A 6,220-nucleotide genomic window follows, 5' to 3' on the forward strand; every position below is an offset into this window, starting at 1 on the left:
TTCTTTTCCAAGGATATTTGAGTATCTTTTCTCAAAAGTATACTTTTTTTTTTAAATTTTTTATTTAAGAAAGGATTAGTGAACAAAAGCATAAGGTAGGAGGGGTACAACTCCACACAATTCCCACCACCCGATCCCCATAACCCACTCCCTCCCATGGTAGCTTTCCCATTCTCTATCCCTCTGGGAGCATGGACCCAGGGTCGTTGAGGGTTGCAGAAGGTGGAAGGTCTGGCTTCTGTAATTGCTTCCCCACTGAACATGGGCGTTGACTGGTCTATCCATACTCCCAGTCTGCCTCTCTCTTTCCCTAGTAGGGTGGGGCTCTGGGGAAGCAGAGCTCCAGGACACATTGGTGGGGTCTTCAATCCAGGGAAGCCTAGCCAGCATCCTGGTGGCATCTGGAACCTGGTGATTGAAAAGAGAGTTAACATATGAAGCCAAACAATTTGTTGAGTACTTTTTTTTTTTTTTTTTGCTATTTTTCTTGACAGTCTCTTTTTTAATGTATAAGTAAATGGATTTCCAAACGTACACTTTCCATTTTTTACATTCCTATATCAGCATCCTCTAAAGATCTCATAATAATTCTTGAACAAATCTCCCTCTCTCTCTATCTATCTCTCAACATTATCATATGTGATGGAGAACTGTAGAATTGAAGTCTAAAGAACAAAGGCGGGGGCCAGGTGGTGGCACACCTGATTAAGTAGTGCACACATTACAGTGTATAAGGCCCCAGGTTCAAGCCCCTCATCCCCACCTGCAGGCGGAAAGCTTCACTAGTGGTGAAGCTGTGCTGCTGGTGCCTTTCTCTTTCCCTCCCTAACTATACCTCCCTCTCAGTTTCTCTCTGTTCTGTCAAATAAAAATTAATAGAAAGAAAGTATTTTTAAATGTTAAAAAATAATAAAGGCATAAACATTATTCAGCTACGTGTTTGTGATAACTCTCCTCTTTTAGAAAGCTTTTTCTTTTTAGAATTCCAACATTTATGTTTGCTTTCCCCTAACGGTTAACATCGGTTGCTCAGAACAGAAATAACTTGTCTTTAGACCTGAAATATATCAAACAGTGGCTCTGTCCATCTACACAGTCAAAAGAAAACTACTAGATACAAGTTACTGAAATATGTAAAATGCACATTAAAGGAATAAAAGTTGTCAAGTTGCCTCATAATTAATGTTCTAGTTTCTTGTGGCCCGGGTTCAAGTTTGAAAACTTTTTCTTTTTCTTTTTTTAAAAAAATATTTATTTACTTATTTATTTATTTATTCCCTTTTGTCCTTCTTTATTATTGTAGTTATTATTGTTGTTGTTATTGATGTCGTCATTGTTGGATAGGAAAGAGAGAAACGGAGAGAGGAAGGGAAGACAGAGAGGGGGAGAGAAAGATAGACACCTGCAGACCTGCTTCACTGCTTGTGAAGTGACTTCCCTGCAGATGGGGAGCCAGGGGCTCGAACCAGGATTCTTGCCAGTCCTTGTGCTTTGCACCACGTGCACTTAACCCGCTGCGCTACCGCCCAGACTCCCAACTTTTTCTTTTTCAACTAAGTGGTATGATGGGGCGGGGTGTACGGTGCAGGTACAAAGCACTGCACTACAAACCTCCAACAATGGAGTGTTATTCTGATAAAACAATTCTTCAAGACAAAGTGAAAAACTAGTGACCATTAGTTTAGTAAGTAGGTAAGAGGAATTGGAATAGACACCGTAAAAAGTAAATTCTACTTTTCGTACTCAGAACATTTTAAAAACTTTGAGAGCGAATGAATACATATGTCTATAGAGAACACCCCCATATACTATTGTAAATATTTTATGCAGGGGCTGGGTGGCAGCAACCCAGTTGAGCGCAGACGCTCCATGTGCAAGGACCTGGGTTTGAGTCCCTAGCAGACAAACTTAATAAACAGCAAAGCAGGTCTGCAGGTGCCTATCTCTCTTCTATCTACCCCTTCCCTCTCAATTTCTTTATTTTTAATTTATTTATAAAAAGGAAACACTGACAAAGCCATAGGATAAGAGGGGTACAACTCCACACAGTTCCCACCACCAGAACTCCGTATCCCATCCCCTCCCCTGATAGCTTCCCTATTCTTTATCCCTCTGGGAGGATGGACCCAAGGTCACTGTGGGATGCAGAAGGTGTCCCCTCTCAATTTCTTTCTGTCCTTTCAAGTAAAAAAGAAAGAAAATGTATCTATTATGCCTATCATGAAACAGGTAGGAATTTTTAACATGAAATTTAAAAGTAAACTTAACACTCTGACTGGGTCATTTTCACTGGTGCTTTGAACATGAGTGTCCTCTCCACAAGCTGCCAGAGCGCGGTTCAAGGCCTTGGACCTATCAGTCATTGGTTGTTGTAGGTTGAATTGTGTCCTTGAAGGAGATGTTTTAGACCCAGTCCCTAGTGCCTGCGAAAGTGGTCTTGTTGATGCATTTGAGCTAAAATGAGGGCAAACGCTAGAAGAAGCAGGAGGAGGAGGAGGAGGAGGAGGAGGAGGAGGAGGAGGAGGAGGAGGAGGAGGAGGAGGAGGAGGAGGAGGAGGAGAAGAAGAAGAAGAAGAAGAAGAAGAAGAAGAAGAAGAAGAAGAAGAAGAAGAAGAAGAAGAAGAAGAAGAAGAAGAAGAAGAAGAAGAAGAAGAAGAAGAAGAAGTTAAAATGAGGTCAAAATGGGCTAGGTTGGGTCCTCCTAATCAAATGACTTACATGTTTCTAAGAAAGGAAAATTTAGGAGAACGCCGAGTGATGAAGGAAGCATGCACTGAAATGAAGTGTCCACAAGCCAAGTGAGGGCAAGGATTGTTGACAACTGCTAGGCTCGGGGAAAAGGCATAGGAAGAATCTACCTCAGAAACTTCCGAACAAGTTGATCCTGTTGACCTCTGGGTTTGGGGCCTCTAGTTTCCAGAACTGAGACAACACACATTCTGTTATTTTATGTCATCAGACTAGTGGTCATTTGTTCAGCAAACCAAGGAAACAAAAACATTAGTAATATGGTGTCTAGCAATGGATACGAGTCGTCTTTTACTTTCCCTGCAACAGTGTCTTCATCTGTAAAATGCCTTTATCCAGACTATTTCAAGGAACAAGGGATGCAGGTGTTGGAAGTCCCCTGCTGTGGGTTAGACACCAGCAAACAAAAGCTCACCCTTAGTAAATCTTTATGAGTAAGAATGGGCTAGTTATGCTTGGCAGAGCATGTCTTCAAAAACTTGCAACTCCAAACCTTTCTGTCAGGGGGAGGGGGGTGGGGAGATGGGGGTGAGGTGGGGTGGAGGGGTTGCCCATGTTAAACTTTACTGGGAAACAACACTGAACAAGTAACATGGTCACCACCTCTATCACCTCCCTTCTTGTGTTCCAGGAAGACTCACTGCAAAGAACCACCCTTCCTTAATTAACTTCATGGAGACTAGGACATAATTCACTGTTTACCTAGGACAACACACACGTCTTTTCAAGTTTCCATTCTTTATCTCCTCAGTAATCAACTGAATTGTCCCCTGCCCACCCACCCCCACCCCTCCACTGATCAATGTAGACAAAATATCTACTAAGCTGCATTGATCAAATTTACTCAGGAATCTCCAGTTCAAATAAATCTTTGAACTTAGACCCTCCATCATCCTGAGCCAGCACTGAAATACAGAAAAGCTCTCTGCTGGGGAGGCAGAATAATAGTTGTGCAAAAGGACTTTCATGCCTGAAGCATCAAAGGTTCCAGGTTCAATCCCCAGCACCACCATAATTGAGAACTGAACAGTGCTCTGATGAGAGAGAGAGAGAGAGAGAGGGAGAGAGAGAGAGAGAGAGAGAGAGAGAGAGAGAGAGAGAGGAGGAGGAGGAGGAGGAGGAGGAGGAGGAGGAGGAGGAGAAAAGTGTATCAACACTGTCTTCCATACACTTAACTGAAATACTTTTCCTGATTGTCTAGCCCCACACACTTCACGCTCTCTCTAACCCAATTTCCTCCTTTTTTTTTTTTTACAAGAGAAATGTCATTTTCTGCTTTTTTTTTTTTTTTGGTGATGTTTACAGATGTTATAGTGAGAACATCCTCTGTGTCAAGGGGCTTTTGGGGCTTGCCTGATTCCACGGCTTCAGCAGACTTTTCATTTTTGTCAGCATCAGAGGCAGAGTGAGTGAGAAGGAGAGACAGCTCAGCACCACTCTACCATTTGTGAAGCTCCCACGTGAGTCTGGTGAACCGCACCCACATCCTGTGCGTGGCAAAGCGTGTGCCTTATCAGGTTAGCTATCTCTAGCACCTATAATACTTCCATTCTAATGATGTCACCCCTACCCCCGGTCTGAATCTGGTTTTCTTTCATTATTATCTGGTGCCATGGTGTTTTTGATAGCATACAGACTATCTCTTCCTTGGTCCTGCTTCTTGCTGCATTCTCTGAACTTTGGTTTCGTGAGGCTGAGATTCACAGGGGTGGATTATAAAGGAACAAAAGGGTGAGTCCCATGCTGGGGACATTTATCTGTTTCAACATGCTAAAAAGGGTTACCTTGATTTTCCTCAGGCAGAGACTTCACTTTCCTTCTGCTCTGCCTCTCCTAATTTTTCTGTGGTTCCTCCAGTGGAGATTTTGTGAGAAAATCCCCTCAGTTCCTCAACTGAAGATTGAATAAAGGAACATGCTTTGAATTGGGATTATGTGAAGAACAGGAGACCAATGGTACAAGAAGTAGCTTTCCGGTCACAGAATTTATATCTGATATAATTATCTAATTCCTTGGGAAACTTGTTTTGAAAAATGCCACAGATTGGGTGGCTTAAAGTAATAGAAGTCAGAAGTCAGCATTATAACTCATCCAGTTTCTAACACAGCTTCCATCACACTGAGAGAAATGTTAGTGCTCTATGGTGTCTTTCCCTCTCTCTGTCTCTGTCTCTTTCCACCTGAAAAAAAAAAAACTTAGCCCAAAACAGTCAAGCCCCTGTAAAGAGTCAATAAATAAACAAATAAATAAATCACTCTGGAGGTGAGAAATCTGAAATGAAGGCGTCACGAGGGCCATTTCCCTCTAAAAGCACTAAAGGAACATCCTTTCGTGTTTTTCTCTGGCATTTCAGGCAATACTTGGCTTTCCCTGGCTTGTCACTGCTATAGTTTCATCTCTGCCTCTGAGATAACACCCATGTATTCTCCTTTTGAGAAACTTCAGGAGCAGTAAAGCAGTGCTGCAGGTGTCTCTCTTTATCTCCCCATTTCTATTCTTGTCTCAATCTCTGTCCCTATCCAAAAAAGATGAAAGAAAAAAAGAGAAAGAAAAAAGAAAGGAAGAAAGAAGGAAAGGAAAGGAAAAGAGAGGAGAGGAGAGGAAAAAAGAAGAGAGAGAAGAGGAGGGGAGGGGAAGGGAGGGGAGGGGGGGGAGGGGAGGGCAGGGGAGGGAAGGGAAGGGAAGGGGAGAGGAGGGAAAGGAAGGGAAGGGAAGGGAAGGGAAGGGAAGGGAAGGGAAGGGGAGAGGAGGGAAGGGAAGGGAAGGGAAGGGAAGGGAAGGGAAGGGAAGGGAAGGGAAGGGAAGGGAAGGGAAGGGAAGGGAAGGGAAGGGAAGGGAAGGGAAGGGAAGGGAAGGGGAGAGGAGAGGAGGGAAGGAAAGGGAAGGGAAGGGGAGGGAAGGGAAGGGAAGGGAAGGGAAGGGAAGGGAAGGGAAGGGAAGGGAAGGGAAGGGAAGGGAAGGGAAGGGAAGGGAAGGGAAGGGAAGGGAAGGGAAGGGAAGGGAAAGCCAGCAGGAGTGGTGGGTTAATTGTGCAGGCACTAAGCCCCAGTGATAACCCTCATGGCAATAAAAAAAAATTGAAAAAAGTTTTTTAAAGACATATATCATATTAAATTAGAGCCCAGCCTAATCACCTCATCTTAACTTGATCACATCTTGCTCTATTTCTAACTAAAGGCATATTCAAATACATTAGTCAAGACATCAACGTATCTTTTGTGGAATCATAAACCTTCCTCTCACCCTGATACCTCTCTCCCCTGCTCTGACTTACTACCTATTTCACACTGATTCAGTGCTTAGGAATAATCATGTCCTACTAAATATCACTTGGAAGTTCAGTGACTTCTTCAGAAAAACTAGAAACTTAGCTAAAACCTCTCCTTTGCTAATGTTCCTTCTCTCTCCTTGGTCTGTGCTTCGAAATGTCTGGTTTTTTTTTACAATTTTATTAATGATTTAATATTGATTT

This window comes from Erinaceus europaeus, chromosome 1, assembly GCF_950295315.1.
Source record: "Erinaceus europaeus chromosome 1, mEriEur2.1, whole genome shotgun sequence".
NCBI classification, from domain to species: domain Eukaryota; kingdom Metazoa; phylum Chordata; class Mammalia; order Eulipotyphla; family Erinaceidae; genus Erinaceus; species Erinaceus europaeus.